This window comes from Aotus nancymaae, unplaced genomic scaffold (assembly GCF_030222135.1).
Source record: "Aotus nancymaae isolate 86718 unplaced genomic scaffold, 86718_ANA_hifiasm-v0.15.2.pri h1tg000008l, whole genome shotgun sequence".
Taxonomy (NCBI): Eukaryota; Metazoa; Chordata; class Mammalia; order Primates; family Aotidae; genus Aotus; species Aotus nancymaae.
This window is the reverse complement of record NW_026988419.1, coordinates 40,211,617-40,229,841: the sequence shown is the minus strand read 5'-3', so window position 1 is coordinate 40,229,841 and position 18,225 is coordinate 40,211,617.

Genomic DNA, 18,225 nt, shown 5'->3' with positions numbered 1-18,225 from the left:
TTGGTTGCTAAATAACAATAATGGTCAGTAAAGATCAAATACACCACTTGTAAAGACTACAATGTAAAATTGACATTAATTTTACAGTAGTGTATTCTTTAATTTGTTCATGGACATATGAAGTGATTATTGTGTGTAAAATTTATATACAGACTATGGTAAGAAACTAGAATCTTCTCTTTCCTTACAAAAACTCAATTCCTGTCTTAGTTGTTTATGAGTTTACATTTTAAAATATCAAACTATTTAAATCAAACTGTCATATCTGAGGGCACACTGGCATAAACAATAATGTGATTACTAATACTATTATTATTTTACTTTCTAAAATTATTTTAAAAGGAATCATTCTCACTTCTTTTTCCATGTAATGAGGTACAATGAATTTGAGAGTAACTATTTATACAGCATGAATTGTTAAAGAAAAAGGAAGCAACCTGTAAGGAGAAATGTAAATTTTATAAATTACTTGTGTCAAAAATATGTCATACAACTTCAAACAACAAATAAAAAAGAGGAGTGTGATTTTTTTTTTTTTTTTGAAATTTACAAAATCCATAAAAGGATCCTAGAAAGTAGTCAGATTTCAAGATATGAATGATCAGTAAATGAAAAGCAGACATTTTGAAGTCATCAGGAAAAGGGATACATAAGAAAATATATGCTAATAAAAGTCTTTACAAAATAAACCTATTTCTGGCAGTCCATAGGGGTGTGCCCAGAGGGGTGCTTGTGTCACTTTAACCCAGCTCCAGGTGGCTCAGAACAGAAAGAGACTCCATTTGTTTGAGATAAGTTAAGTAATTTGCTGCCTGCTAATCCAAAGAATTCTTCCTGATCTTGTGCAAGACCATCAAGGTAGTGCATCTATGAATCTACAGGAACCACATCATTACTGGGCTTGAGGTCCCCTCTAAAACAGTTACAGCTTAGATCACAGTATCCAAGTTCTTTCAAATATCTGAAAAACCTTCCCGAGAAGGACAGGTCCAAACAAACCCTGACTGCAGAGATTACAGGCATTTCTCTGTGCCTGACCAGGCATAGACAAACATCTAAAAGTATCAAGATAATCCAAGAAAACATGAACCCACCAAATGAATTAAACAGGGCACCAAGGGCCAATCCTGGAGAAATAGAGATATGTGATTTTTCCATCAGAAAATTCAAAATAGCTGTTTTGAGCAAACTTAAAGCAATTCAAGATGACACATAAGGAATTCAGAATTCTATCAGATATATTTAACAAATGAGATTGAAATAATTTTTTTGAATTCAAACAAATCGTAGAGTTGAAAAATGTGATTGACATACTTGAGAGTGCATCAGTCTCTTAATAGCAGAATTGATCAAGCAGAAGAAAGCATTAGTAAGCCTGAAGACAGGCTATATGAAAATACAGTGTCAGAAGAGACAATAAAAAAGAAGAATTAAAAAGAAAGAAGCACACCTTTGAGATCTAGAACATAGCTTTGAAATGACAAATCTAAGAGTTATTTGCCTTAAAGAGGACGTAGATAAAGAGATAGAAATAGAAAGTTTATTAAAAAGGATCATAACAGAAAACTTCCCAATCCTTAGAAAGATATCAATATCCAAGTACAAAAAGGTTATAGAACACCAGGCTAACTTAGGTTCTAAAAGCAACAAGAGAAAAGTAACAACTAACATACAATGGACCTCCAATATGTCTAGTAGCAGATTTTTTTTCAGTGAAAACCTTACATTCTAGGAGAGAGTGGCATGATATAACTAAAGTGCTGAAGTAGGAAAAAATACAATGGTATATTCAACAAACTCAAAGCAATTCAAGATAACAAAGACCCCCTTCTCAGACAAAAATAAATACATTTAAATAAGCTGAGGGATGTCATCCACATCAGACCTGTCCTACAAGAAATGCTAAAAGACTACTTCAATCAGAAAGAAAAGGAAATTAATGAGCAATAAAAAATCATTAGAAGGTATAAAACTCACTGGTAATTGTAAGTACACATACAAACACAAAATATTATAACACTATAACTGTGGTGAATAAACTACTCTTATCTTCAGTAGAAACATTAAATGATGAGCCAATCAAAAATAACTACAACATTTTAAGACATGTATAGTACAATGAGCTATAGTCACAAAAAAAGCTAAAAAATCTAGGGAGGAAGTTAAGATATAGATTATTTTATAGCTTTTATTCTGCTTGTTTGTTTTTGTTTATGCAAACAAAAAGTGTTAAATTTTTGTCAACTTAAAATAATGGGTTATAAGTTATTATTTGCAAGCCTTATCATAGCATCAAGCTAAACAACATAAAACAAATATACACACAGAAAAAAAATCTAAATCATATTACCAGAGAAAATCATGTCACTAAAAGAAAGACAGAAAAAAAAAAAGAAAAGACAATGAAACAATAAGAAAGCATATGACAAAATGGCAGGAGTAATTTGTCACTAGTTATCTATATAAACGTTGAATGTAAATGAACTAGACTCTCTAATCAAAAGACATAGAGTGGTTGAATAGATTTAAAAAAAAAAAAAAAAAAACAAGATACGTTGATCCATTTTTAGAAGAAACACACCACACCTATAAGGACACACACAGACTGAAAATAAAGAAATGAAAAAGGTATTCCATGTAAATAGAAACCAAAAAGACTAAAATTAGCAATATTTATATCATACAAAGTAGATTTCAAGACAAAACTATAAGAAGAGACAAGGAAGGTCACTATATAATGATGAACAGGTCAATTCAGCAAAAGAATATTGCAATTTGAAATATATATGCACCAAATACTAGAGCAACCAGACATATAAGGCAAATATTATCAGAGCTAAAGAGAGAGATAGAGTCCAATATAATAATATCTGGAGACTTCAACACCCCATTTTCAGCATTGGACAGAAATTCCCAACAGAAAATGAACAAAGAAACTTTGGACATAATCTGAATTATAGACCAAATGGACCTAATAGATATTTACAGAACATTTCATCAAATGACTGCAGAATACCCATTCTTTTCTTCAGCACATGGATCATTCTCAAGAACAGACCAAACATAAGGTCACACAGCAAGACTTAAAGGATTCAAAAAATTAAAATATCAAGCATCTTCTCTGACCAGAAATGAATAAAACTAGGAATCAAAAACAGGAGGAATTTTGGAAATTATACGCATATATAGGAATTAAACAACATGCCCGTGAATGACCACTGGATAAAACAAAGAAATTAAGAAGACAATTAAAAAATGTCTTGAAACAAATAATAATGGAAACGCAATATACCAAAACCTATGGGATACAGCAAAAAAGCAGTACTAAGAAACATGTGTAAACATATAAGTGCCTATAGCAAAGAAGAAGAAAAACTTCAAACGAACAACCTAACAATGCATCTTAAAGTACTAGAAAGGCAAGAGTAAACTAAACCCAATTGTTGGAAGATCAAAATAATAAAGATTAGAGCAGAAATAAATAAAATTGAAATTTAAAAAATCAATGAATCAAAAATGTGATTTTATGAAACGTTAAACAAAATTGACACATTTTCAGCCAGATTAACTAGAGAAAAAAAGAGAAGATGCACATAAATAAAATCAGTGATGTAAAAGAATATACATTACATTGATACCACAGAAATTCAATGGATCATTAGAGGCTACAATGAGTACCTATATGCCAGTAAATTGGAAAATCTAGAAGAAATCGATAAAATGCTAGATACATAAAACGTACCAAGAGTGAACAATGAAGAAATTGAAAACCTAGACAGATCAGCAACAAGTAATGAAATTAAAACTGTTATAAAAAGTCTGCTGCAAAGAAAAGCCTGGGACCTGATGACTTCACTGTTGAATTCTACCAATCATTTAAAGAACAACTAATACTAATCCTACTCAAACTTTTCCAAAAAGTAGAAGAGGAGAGAATACTTTGAAAGTGATTCTATGAGGACAAATTTAGCTCGATATCAAAACCAGGCAAAAAAACATTAAAAAATAATAGGATAGGCCAGTATCTCTGAAGGACATTAAACAAAATAAATAAGTTTTATTTATAAATCCTAAATAAAATACTAGCAAACTGCATTCTACAATACATTAAAAAGATAATTTATCATGACCAAACAGAATTTATCCCTGTGATACAACAATGGTTCAACATATTGGAGTCAATGGGATACACTGTATCAACAAAAGGAAGGACAGAAACCATATGATTATTTCAATTAATACTGAGAAAGTATTTGATAAGATTCAGCATCCCCTCATGTTAAATACCATGAAAAAATTGGCTATAGGAGGAACATACTTCAACATAATTAAAGCCAAGTATGACAGACCCACAGCTAGTAACATGTTGAATGAGACAAAACTGAAAGCTTTTTCTCTGAGATCTGGAACATAACAAGGATTCCCGCTTTCAAAACTGTTATTCAACATAGTGCTGTAAGTCCTAGCAGGAGCAATCAAATAAAGGAAAGAAATAAAGGACAGCCAAATTGGAAAGAAAGAAATCAAATTATTCTTGTTTGCAGATGATAGAATTTTAATTTGGGAAAACCTAAAGTCTCCACTAAAAACTATTAGAACTGGTAAGCAAATTCAGTAAAATTGTAGGGTACAAATCAACATACAAAAATCAGTAGGATTTCCATTATGTCAATAATGAACGCTCTGAAAAAGAAATAAAAAAGTCTACTTATAAAAGCCAAAAATAAAATTAATACCTAGGAAATAACCAAAGAAGTAAAAATTATTTGTAATGAAAACTATAAAACATTGATGAAAAAATTGAAGAAACAAATTTCAGTATCAAAAACTGAAAAGAAGTTTCATATTCATGGATTGAAAGAAATAATATTTTTAAAGGATTCATATTACCCAAAGCAATCTACTGAAGTAATTGTAATCTCTATCAAAATACCAATGATATTCTTTACAAAATAGAAAAAAAAAAAGATTCTAAAATGTAGATAGAACCAAAACAGACCCAGAATAGCCAAAGTTATACTAAGCAAAAAGAACAAAACTGGAAGAATTACATTACCTGTCTTCAAATTATACTACAGAGCTATAGTACCTCAAATAACATGTGTCTGGCCTAAAAACAGAAATATAAACATATCGAACAGAATAGAGAACCCAGAAAAAAATCCATACATCTTCAACAAACTTGTTTTTGACAAAGACGCCAAGAACATACACTGGGTAAAGGACTATCTCTTTAATAAATGATTCCGGGGAAACTGGATATCCATATGCAGCACAATGAAACGAAACCCTGTCTCTGTACAAAAATCAAATCAAAATGGATGAAGCAATTAAATCTAAGACGTTTAACTATGAAACTACTACAAAAAAACACTGGGTAAACTCTCCAGGACATCTGTCTGGGCAAAGATTTCTTGAGAAATACCTTGTAAACACAGGCAACCAAAGCAAAAATGGACAAATGGGATTATATTAAGTTGTTAAAAAGTTTCTGCACAGGAAAAGAGACAATCAAATAAATAAAGAGATAATCTACAGAATGGGAGAAATTATTTGTGAACTACCTATCTGACAAGGGGTTAATAACCAGAATATAAAGGAGCTCAAACAACTTTGTAGGAAAAAAATGAATAATCCAATTACAAATGATCAAAAGATTTGAATAGACATTTCTCAAAGGAAAACACACACATGGCAAACAGACAAATGAAAAAATGCTCAACATCATTGATCATCAGAGAAATTCAAATTAAAACTACAATGAGATATCATCTCACCCCAATTAAAATGACTTATACCCAAAAAACAGACAATGACAAATACTGGTGAGGATGCAGAGAAAAGGATCCCCTGTTTACTGTTGATGGGAATGTTATTTAGTATAATCACTACGGAGAACAATGTAAAGGTTCCTTAAATACTAAAATAAAGCTAGCATATAATCTAGCAATCCTGCTGTTGGGTTTACAGGCAGAAGGAAAAAAAATCAAATACTACACTTCAACGTTTATTGCAGCTGTGTTCACAATAGCCAAAATTTAGATACAACCTAAGTGTTCATCGATCTTAAATGGGTTACTTAAATGTATTAATTTGTTTTTATGCTGCTGATAAATACATACCCAAAATGGAGCAATTTACAAAGAAACAGTTTTAATAGACTCACAGTTCCATGGTGACTGGGGAGGCCTCACAATCATGGTGGAAGGTGAAAGGCATGTGTCACATGGTGGCAGACAAGATAAAAGAGTTTGTGCAAGGAAACTCCCTTTTATAAAACTGTCAGATCTCATGAGACTTATTCACTATCATGAGAATAGCATGGGAAAGACCTGCCCCCATGATTCAATTACCTCCCACTGGGTCCCTTCCACAAAACATGGGAATCCAGGATGAGATTTGAGTGTGGACACAGCCAAACCATATCATTAAATGTGTTCTTGATGTGTTACTTATACACGTGGAGTACTATTCAGCCATAAAAAAGAGTAAGATTTTTTTCATTTGCGACAACATGGATGAAAGTGGAGGTCATTATATTAAGTGAAATAAGCCAGGCACACAAAAACTGACATCACATAATCTCACTTATTTATGGGATCTAAAAATTAAAACATTTGCACTCAAAGTGATAGAGAGTAGAAGTATAGTTATCACAGTCTGGGAAGGGTAGTTGGGGATGAAGGAAAAGTGAGGATGTTTTACTGGTATGAAAGATAGTTGGAATTCACGAATAAGGCCTAGTATTTGACAGCACAACAAGGTAAATATAGTCAACAACAATTTAATTATGCATTGAAAAATAACTAAATGAGTAAAGTCAGATTATTTGTAACAAAAAGAATAAATGTTTAAGGGGTTAGATACACCATTTTCCATGACATGATTATTATGTATTGCATGCTTGCATCAAAACATTTCAAGTACCCTATAAATATAAACACCTACTATGTACCCACAAAATTTAAAAATAAAAAATTATAAAATCAACTTATTTCTACTGTAGAAATAGGTTTTTATTTTTTATTACAAGATTTTTGAAATGATAATACCTACTATTATGATTAATTTATAAATACAGTTTGTAGCATTTTTTATTCCTTAATTATTCTTTGTTTTTATCCAAGAGAAAATTCAAACACAATAGTTATATTAATTACGTGACTGACCAATTAGTTGATTCTCATATTCTTTTGTTATCTTTTCTACATGACAATTTTTTATTTTTACAATTTTAAGTCTGAAATTCTAGGACCTCATTTTATTTTTTTTATATAGCTAATAGTCTTCCAAATATATTTTTGATAATGCCAACTTTCATAGAAATTAATAATCACATTGTGAAGTAACAAAGTATAAGTAATAAAATTGTTAGAGAATAATGCCAGAGAAAGAAGTACACAAAAATGAATATTGCTAGGTTTGCAATGTATTAAAACATTTACTCACACTAACATTTTCTTTGAAATCTATTAGAGTTTGTGTTGTACCAAATGAGGCAGTAAATCAAGAAAGAAGATATGGATCACTGAACTCAATACAAGAAAGGGTTGAAGAGAATCCCCATAATAATAGTGAAAGGTAACAGCTTTGCAGAAATATACTCCAAGTTTCTAACTCAGAGGACAGAGTCTGTCAGAAAGAGGATGACCAGATTGGAGCCTTTAAGGAAGCTCCAGCAAAGATTGTTTTCAGGAAAGTAAAAAATTGAGGGCATAGGATGATTGTGTATGTATTGGGAGAAGAGAGGAGCAATTGTTACACTGTTTTGGGTTGGATTAACAAGAATGCAACCACTGTATCATTAATTTCAAGAAAATAAAAAGTAGTACTCAAAATTAAAAAAGAAGCAATCATACTATAATGCTGTAGTTCTCAAAAATTTGTAGATATCAGAATCTCCTAGAGGGCTTATTAAAACACAAATTGTTGAGTCCCATCTTCAAAATTTCTAACAAATCTGGCTTTTTACCCAAGAATTTGCAGCTGTCTCAAATTCTAAGGTAATGCTGAGTTTGTTAGTTCAGGGCTGACAATCTGAGAACCATTGGTATAATAGGTGGCTCAGATGTGAAAGTGTTTGTGTAGTCATGATAATGTAACAATAAATACAAATTTAAGATGGTTGTATAAGAAAATGATAGGATTGAGGGACTGTGTTAACTTCTCTTTCCCGGTCCACAAGAGGCATGGTTTCAAAGGCAAGAACTTCCCAGCACTCTGCCTTCATCCACCTCCCCATCCAGGAACCTAGAGTTCTTTGTCTAACTTTCCTGTGTGCAGGCTATGTAAAATTTCAGGTGGGCTTCTTTGTTTAAAAAGACTGCCAAAAGCCCTGGAAGGAGGGGCTCTATTGAGGGCCAAGCATCCAATCCAATATTGGGAGTCAAAGATCAATCACTCCAGAGGAAGTCTGAAAGAACTCCTATCACTGGAGGAGAACATGAATGGGGTGGGAGTAACTTCAAAGTTAAAACCCCACTGCCCCTTACCTCTGTGGACTCCTTATCCAGATCCGCTCCTACAGCAATGTGGGAGCTTTCTCTCCCTCTTTACATGTGCCAATGTCCCTCTCTGGGATCCTCTCCCACAACAGCATGGGAGCTCTCTCTACTTCTCTCTCTCTCTGCCTATTAAATCGCTCTCTACAACTCTTTGGGTCCATGATATTTATATGAATGGCAAGCCCACCACACCTCCAGGGCCTCTTTCCTCATTCCTGGGGCAGGAGAGGCCAGGAACCTGGGACACCGGGTTACGGGGTCAGTATTGCGCATGTGTAAACGGGTGGGGAAAAGAGGAAAATAAACACAGCTAAATCTTCATTTTTTTCTATAAGGTCAAAAGATAATATCTAAACCTGAAAAAAAAAAAAAGCTTAGAAATATAAGTATTCTATTTAAAGGAGTAGAGATAAATATAAAATATATCAGTTTAAAGAAGTGAAAATATTTTTCGCTGGTGAGAAGGAAAAGGGAGACAGGAACGGGGACAGTTTCAAAGGCTCCCTGTTTTTCAAAGGGCAAAATCACCATCAAAAAACACAAAAACATGAACTACGTGTTTCTAAACAGACCTCAAAAAGTTCACTTGCCTACAGTATGGAGGCTGAAAGAAGGCAGGATGTCCCTTGTTCCACCTTGGCTAGGAGCTTGTGAGTCAGGCGATTCAACCTTTGTTGCTGCTCTGCCTGTGATGAGGAAAGTAGGACCAAGTATTGATTAGGGGGTTAGAAGCAAAGCGTAGCCAGTAGGCAAATTTGCAAATACAGAATCCACACAAAATAAAAATTGGCTGTACTTTTATCCTTAAATTACCATCAGTATGCCAGTGACTACAAAACAGGTACGATTCTCCTCAAACCTTCCCTGCGTCTCCGTATCCAAACTGTCACATACACCGGCCTCTTTGGCAGTTCTATTTAAATATACTAAAGGAATAAAAATTCCAGTTTACCTCCAACTGGATTATTCTCTTTGCCCAGAAAAATCTGCTAATTTTCTGCATTCTGAACGATACTTTTTAGCTTAAAATTCTTATCATATGACTTCCAGTTTGAAGGTGTGTCTGCAGACTTGTTACAATTCAGTATCTTTGGTTCGAACTTCTAAGATCAGCTCTAATCTTTCCAACCATTAGGAAATATTTTATTTCCTGAAACTGTAACACTCTCTATTATTTCTGAGCCATTAAACAGCTTGTTCTTCCTCATATTTGAAACACCTTTCTCCCTCAAAACCTCTTCCTTTAGGATTTATTTTAAACATCACTTCCACAGAGAGATCCTCCTTGGCTCTTCAGATGACTTAAGTATCTCTTGTTGCACTCTAAACTTTGATTTTGATTATATTAATTATACCTATAATTAATTATAGAGCAAATTTAATTTTCTTTGTTATAGACTTAGGGATTCTTAAAAATCTGTATTTACTGATATATTTTATCAACTATATTTTGCATTTTGACTACAAATCTGATGGCACTAAATTTATTTGTGCTACTTATGATTAGCCACTATACGATTTATACTGTTGGTACAAATTAAATTTAGTATACTGTAAGACATCTCACAATACTGAGACTTTAATAATATAGCTGTAAATTTTCTCCCAGTAAGAGTTAATGTTCAGCTCTCCTAAAAGCAGTAATGCTGGGTGGGACCCAGGTGTCTTCTACTCTTTAGCTCTAACATCTCTAAATTCATCATCATCAACTGTATGACTGAGTCTAGGTTACATCCATATTTAAATTACGGCCTGCAGAAAGAGAAAAAGTTAAATTCTAGAAAAAAGAGCTTGGAGACGTCCTAGAGTTATAATTTGTACTATGCCAGGTTGGATTCTTGTTCACAACTATTCTCTCCTTTCTCTAATTAAATTAAATATCTGTACCTTTTGCCAAATGACTTTGTAGTATCCTACCAGTAGATAAACTGGAGAAGATATTCCTGCTCCATCCATGACTTAGTCATTGCCATTTTACTATTGGAATGTGGATGCAAAGCAGGAGCAGCCACAAACAAACCTCTCTAACACTGAACAGGGAAGGAAGTGGTAATTTTTTTCCTCCAGGAGCTGTGGCAGGCATAGATGCCTCGACCACCGAGCTCCCTACAAAGAAAACCCTGGCCCTTTTAAAGGCTTGCAGTCTAAGAGGTGCACATGTGACAGGGTCGAGAGCATGGGGCAGGTGACTTAGGTGAGGGGTCTAATCGTGATTAAGCAAGAACAGTACCTTCCAGGAAAATTCCTCCATATCATATCCGTGATCTATAGAGAGGATTGTGGTTAGCAGTAGGGGATTTAATCCTTTAGATTTGACCTGCAGTGCCAACCCGTCCCTCCTCTGGCTGACTTTTAACTTCTCCTTTTGAGATGCAACATACAAGGCTAAAGAGGAAATGGCCTTAGAAGCTAAGGGGGAGGGAGGCTCCTTCCTCAGATGGAAATGATGGTGTGTTTGTTCCCCTCCGAAGCTTTGAGAGACTGTGTATCCTTCCTGTCTGTCATCAGCCTCTAACTTCCTATAAGAGAAAAGGCTGCACCAGACAGTGGTTGCTCCTTGTGGGTTCCCAAATAAAAAGGTGCTGTAGTCACATTTTATTTATCAATTTCTCAGTTTATGACTTGTTTCTATCTTTTCCCTATTACAAATAATACTACTATGAACATTTGTGTAGAAACTTTTGTATGAACATATGTTTTATTTCTCTTGGGTATATACCTAGTGCAAAAATTACTGGGCCATCTGGTAACTCTATGTTCAACTGTTTCATGAACTGTCAGACTACTCCAAAGCTGCTGTATCATTTTATATTCATAAAAGCAGCATATATGGGTTCAGATTTTTTTCAAATCTTCACTATCACTTCCTGATGTCTAATTTTTTTTTATTATAATGGATGTGAAGTAGTATCTTATTGTGGTTTTAACTTGGAATTTCCTGGTAAATCATGATGTCAGACATCTTTATGTATTTTTTTTTTATTTTGCTTATTAGCCATTAGTATATCTTTCTTGAAATAATGTCAGTTCAGGTCCTTTGTCCATATTTTAATCAGGTTATTTGTCATTTTATTATTGAGTTGTGAGGCCTTTATCTATTTTGGAAATAAGTCCTTTATTAGATATATTCTTTTTAAAAATTTTCTCCATTGCATGTGTTATTTTGTTTTTACTTTTTAAAATAGTGTACCAGTAACACCTGTTTTAAATTTAAATTTTTTGTAAAGTTAAATTGACATATATTTTCTTTGGTTGGCCATAGTTTGGATGTCATATCGAAGAAAGCTTTGCTGAATTCAAGGTCATGAAGATTTATCCCTATCTTTCATCTTTTCTCATGAATATTTTATAATTTTGTCACTTATGTCTAGGTCTTTAAAAATGTTTTATTTTAAATTTTTGTGTATAAAGAGTAGGTGTACATATTCATGGGAAACATGAAATATTTTGACACACACATTCAATGTGTAATAATCATATCAGGGCAAATGGCGTATTTGTCTACTCAAGCCTTTATCTTTTTTTGTGTTAAAGGCAATGCAATTCTTCTCTCTTAGTTATTTTTAAATGTACAATAAATTATTGTTGAGTGTAGTCACCCTGTTCTACTATCAAATAATAGATCTTATTTATTCTATTTTTTGTATCCATTAACCATCCACACTCCCACCTCCCATTGCCCTTGACTGCCTCTGATAATGATCATTATACTCTACATCTCCGTGAGTTCAGTTGTTTAAATTTTAGCACCCACAAATCAGTGAGAACACGTGAAGTGTGTCTTTCTGTGCCTATTTTACTTCACTTAATATAAGAACCTCCAGTTCTATCTATGTTCTGGCGAATCATACGATGTCATTTCTTTTTTATGGCTGAACAGTACCCCATTGTGTATGTCATGTTTTCTTTATCCGTTTGTCTGTTGAAGAACATTTAGATTGCCTCCAAATCTTGGCTATTGTAAATAGTATTATAATAAATATGGGAGTGCAGATATGTCTTTGATAAATCGAATTTCTTTCTTTTGAGTATATGCTCAGCAGTGGGATTGTTGGATCTTACCGTGGCTTTATTTTTAGAATTTGAGGAACCTCCAAACTAGTGGTTGTATTAACTTGCATTCCAACCAACAATGTACTAGATTTCCCTTTTCTCTGAATCTTGGCAACATTTGTTATTACCTGTCTTTTGGTTATAAGTCATTTTAGTTGGGATGAGATGACATCTCATTGTAGTTTTGATTTGCAATCTTTGATATCAGTGACAAACACCTTTTCATATATCTGCTTGCCTTTTTTTATGTCTTCTTCTAAAAAATGTCTGTTCAGTCCTTATGCCCATTTTTTAAGTTGGATCATTAGGGTTTTTTCTATAAAGTTTTTTGAGCTCTTTATATATTCTGGTTATTAATATCTTGTCAGATGAGGACTTTGTTGATTGTTTCGTTTCTTGTGCAGAAGCTTCTTAATTGATGTAATTTCATGTGTCAGTTTTTGCTTTGGTTGTCTGTGTTTGTAGGGTACAACTCAAAAATCTTTGTCCAGTCTAACATCCTGGAGAGTTTCAGCAATATTTCTTTTAGTAGTTTCATAGTCTAAAGTCTTATATTTAAATGTTTAATTCATTTTGATTTGATTTATGTATAAATAGTAAAATAGTGGTTTAGTTTCTTTCTTCTGCTTATGGATATTTATGTTTCCCAGCACAATTTATTGATGAGACTGTTTCCCCAATGTATGTTCTTGCCATGTTTGTCGAAAGTGAGTTCACTATAGATATCTATATTTTTTTCTGTCTTTTTATTCGGTTTCATTTGTCTATGTGTTTGTTTTTATTCCAGTACTATACTCTTTAGAGTACTATAGCTCTGTAGTATAAATTGAAGGCAGGTAATGTGATTCTTCCAGTTTTGTTCTTTGTGTTCAGTATAACTTTGGTTATTCTCAGTCTTTCATAGTTCCATTTAGATTTTAGGATTGGTATTCTATTTTCTGAGAAGAATGTCATTGGTATTTTGATAGAAGTTGCATTTCATCTGTAGATTGCTTTGAGTAGTACAGAAGTTTTAACAATATTGATTCTTCCAATACATGAACATGGTATATCTTGCTTATTTTTTTCTCTTCAAAATTTTTCACTAATACTGTATAGTTTCATTGTAGATATCTTTTACTACTTTGACTACATTAATTCCTAATTATGTTGTTTGTAGCTATTATAAATGGAATTCATTTTTTATTTCCTTTTCTGATTGTTTGCTGTTATACAAACATGCTACTTGTTTTTCTATGCTGATTTGTATTCTGCAACTTTTAATTTATCAGTTTTAATATTTTTCAGTGTAGTCTTAAGATTTTTCCAAATGTAAGAGCATATCATCTGAAAGTAAGAACAATTTGATATATTTCTTTCTTTCTTTTGTATGATTGCTCTAGCTAGGACTTCCAGTACTATGTTGAATAAGAGTGATGAAAGTAGGCATCCTTGTTGCATTCCAGATATTAAAGAAAAGGGTTTCACAATGTGTATTTGGCAGCTGTAGAATGAAATGTACTATAAGTATCTATTATGTCAATTTGTATTGTGTTGCAGATAAAGTCCAATGTTCCTTCATTGATTTTCTGTCTGGATGATTTGTCCAATGATGAAAATGAGGTGTTGAAGTCTTCAGCTCTTATTATATTGGAGTCTCTCTCTCTCATTTGCTCTAATAATATTGGTTTTGTATATCTGTGTGCTTCAGTGTTGTGTGCATACATATTTATGATTGTTATATCCTCTTGCTGAATTCACCCCTTTTCATTATATAATGGTATGGCCTTCTTTATCACTTTGTATAGCCATTGTTCTGAAATCTATTTTGTCTAATATGAGTGTAGCTACTTATGCTCTTTTTTGATTTCCATTTGCACAGAATATTTTTTTCCATCCCTCTATTTTCAGTTTATGTGTGTCTTTATAAGATAAGTGTGTTTCTTGTAGGCAACAGATTATGAGACTTTTTTTTAAATCCATTCAACTCCTCTGTGGCTTTTGACTAGAGAGTCAAATTCATTTACATTTAATATAATTATTAATACATGAGAAATTATTCCTGCCATTTTGTCATTCCTTTTATAGTTATTTTGTGGTCTTCTCTTCCTGTTTTCTTGTTAACAAAGATAATTTTCTCTAGTGGTGTGTTTAATATTTTGTCTTTTAATTCTTCAAGTCTAACAATAGGCTTTCAGATAACATTTTATATCTTATTTTAAACTGATGATAACACTGATAGCATAAACAAACAAAATACAAACGAAAGAAAAATGAATAAAAACTCTATAGTTTACATTTGTTTCCCTATTTTTTAACTTTTTTGTTCGTATTTCTTTTTGTACTGTTATGTCTTCAAAAGTTGTAGTTATTATTTTTTATTGGTTTATGTTTTCATATTTTCTACTTAAGATACAAGTAATTTGCATGCCATGATTATGGTGTTACAATGTTCCATGTGTTTGTGTATTTACTATTACCAGTAAGTTTTGTACCTTCAGTTAATTTATTATTGCTCATTAACATCATTTTCTTTTAGATTGGTAAACTTCCTTTAGCATTTCTTGTAGTACAGGTTTGGTATTGATAAAATTCCTCATCTTGTGTTCATCTGGGAAAGTCTTTATTTTTCCTTCATGTTAGAAAGATAGTCTTTGCTTCTAATTTTATTCTAGAATAACTTTTTCTTTCAGCACTTTAAATATCTCATGCCACTCTCTCCTGGCCTGTAAGGTTACCACTGAAAAGTCTGCAGCTAGACATTCTGGAGCTACATTGTGTATTATTTATTTAAGTACTTTTTTATCCTTGGCCTTTGGGAGTTTGATTATTAAATGACTTGAAGTAGTCTTCCCTGGTTTAAATCTGCCTGGTGTTCTATAGCCTTCTTGTGCTTGGATATTGACATTTTTCTCTAGGCTTGGGAAGTTCTCTGTTATTATCCCTTTGAATAAACTTTCTACCCCTATCTCTCTGTCTACAACTTTCATAAGGCCAATAACTCTTAGATTTGCCCTTTAAGGCTATTTTCTAGATCTTGGAGGTCTGTTTGTTTTCAATTCATTTTTTTTTATTTGTCTCCTCTGACTGTATTTTTGTATAGCCTACATTCAAGCTCCCTAATTCTTTCTTCTGCTTGACCAATTCTGTTATTGAGAGACTCTGATGCATTCTTTAGTATGTCAATTGCGTTTTTCAACTTCAGAATCTCTTTAATTATTTCAGTCTCTTTTGGTAAATATATTTGATAGCATTCTGAATTCCTTATCTGTATCATCTTGAATTTATTTGAGTTTCCTCAAAACAGCCATTTTGAGTTCTCTACTTCATATGTCACATATCCCTGAGTCTCTGGGATTGGCTCATGGTGCCTTATTTAGTTCATTTGTGAGGTCATGTTTACTGGATGGTCTTGATGCCTGTGGATTTCTCAGTGTCTGGGCATTAAATAATTAGGTCTTTATTGTAGTCTTCACAGTCTAGGCTTGATTATATCTTTCCTCCTCTGGAAGGCTTTCAAGATATTCAAAGGGATTTATTTACATGTTGCAGCACAAGTTTTTAGTCACTGCAAACGTGTCTGCATTAGGGAGCACCTCAAGCTTAGTAATGTAGTTTTTGCAGAGCCATAAAGATATCACCTTGGTGGTCTTGAATGACATCTGAAAGAATTTTCCAGATTATTAGGCAGAGGCTCTTGTTCTCTTCCCTTAATTTCTCCCAAACAAAGGGTCTCTCTCTCTCTCTCTCTCTTCTCTTTTCTCTGTGTCTCTTCTTCTCCCTGTTGAGTTACCTGGAGCTGGGTTAGGGTTGACACAAGCACCCTAACTCATTCCCACTGGGACTGTGCTGGGTCAGACATGAAGCCAGCACTCTACTGGTCTTACCCAGGGCCCACTGTAAACAGTACCTGGCTACCATTATGTTTACTCAGGCACTCAGGGACCCAAGGCTTTACAATCAGCAGGTTGTGAAGCTAGTCTAACCTGGGCATTTTCCTTCAGGGTGGCAAGCTCTCCTGGGCTACCCTGAAGGGAAAGACCCCAGTTAGCCTAGCTTGGGCCTAGCCTCGTGTCAGGGATTCAAATATGTTGTCCAGGAGAGAGAGCCTGGAGTCAGACAACTTAGGAATCTACCTGGCGCTCTATTCCACAGCAGCTAAGAAGAGCCACTACCCATGTCCACCACCACCAAAAGCACAAAGTGAGTACTGCCTGGTTACGGCTGATGTTCACTTAAGGCACAGGTGCTTTTAGTCAGCTGGTAGTGAATGCTTTCAGGCCTGAGACTGGAAAAGTATATAGGTGTCTTTATTTTTAAAAGAGAGCTTTGCTGCATATAAAATTCTTAACTCTTGTTTGGCAGTTTTATTCTTCATGCCATTGAATATCTTATCCCAGTGCTTTCTGCTTCTACTGTTTCTGTTAAGAAGTTAGCTGTTGGCCGGGCGCAGTGGCTCAAGACTGTAATCCCAGCACTTTGGGAGGCCGAGGTGGGCAGATCATGAGGTCAAGAGATTGAGACCATCCTGGCCAACAAGGTGAAACCCCGTCTCTACTAAAAATACAAAAAAAATTAGCTGGGCATGGTGGCGCATGCCTGTAGTCCCAGCTACTCAGGAGGCTGAGGCAGGAGAATTGCTTGAACTCGGGAGGCGGAGGTTGCAGTGAGCCAAGGTCGTGCCACTGCACTCCAGCCTGGCGCCTGGTGACGGAGTGAGACTCTGTCTCAAAAAAAAAAAAAAAAAAAAAAAAAAGAAGTTAGCTGTTAATCTCATTGAGCTTGTTTTGAAAGTAAGAATTATTTGTATGCTTGCTGCTTTTATGATTTTTTCTTGTCTTTGACTTCCAGCATTTCCAGTATGCTGTGCCTGTTTTAAATCTCTTTGTGTTTATTCTCTCTGGAGTGTACTGGGTTTATTAGATGTGTATATTAATATTTTTGTTTTTAAAATCATATTGAGGTAGTTTTCAGTCATTACATTTTCTGATTTTTTTCTTATCTTTTTTTTCCACCTTTCTTTCTGGTTCCTTCGTTCATGTAAGTTAGGGTGTTTAATATCATCCCACACTTCTCGGTGGCTCTCTTTATTTTTTTCATTCTTTCTTGGTTTTCTCCTGACGTGATTTCTATAAATCTATGTTTGTTAGCTTATTCTTCTGCTATTTCAAATATACTATGGACTCCTTCTTGTGATTTTTTTTTAATTTCAGTAAATTAACTTTTCAATTCCATAATTTTTATTTGGTTCTTCTTTATAACTTCTATCCCTCTACTGGTAGTCTCTGTTTTGTGTGCTGTCATATTATTTTTTACTTCTTTAATCATGGGGTTTTTAGCTCTGCAAATATAAATGCTAATTTAAGTCTTCTGACAGATTCGACATCTGATCTCTGATCTCTAATCTCTGTCATAGGTAGTTTTTGTTTTTTCTGTGTTTCTTTTCTGGTGTTTGAGTAATATTTCTTTGTTTCTTTGAATGTCTTATTTTTGTGTGTGGAAAAAAATGGATCATTTTAGATGGTATATTGTACTGACCGTAGATACTGGTCCTCCCTCCCTTTTGTGTTTGTAAGTATTATTTGCTTGTTTATGTGTGCAGTGACTGAGTTGGTGGATTATTTTAGTGAGGTCTCTCTCCAGTACAATTGCTCTATACACATGTGGTTTGAGTCTTAGATGTTGTCAT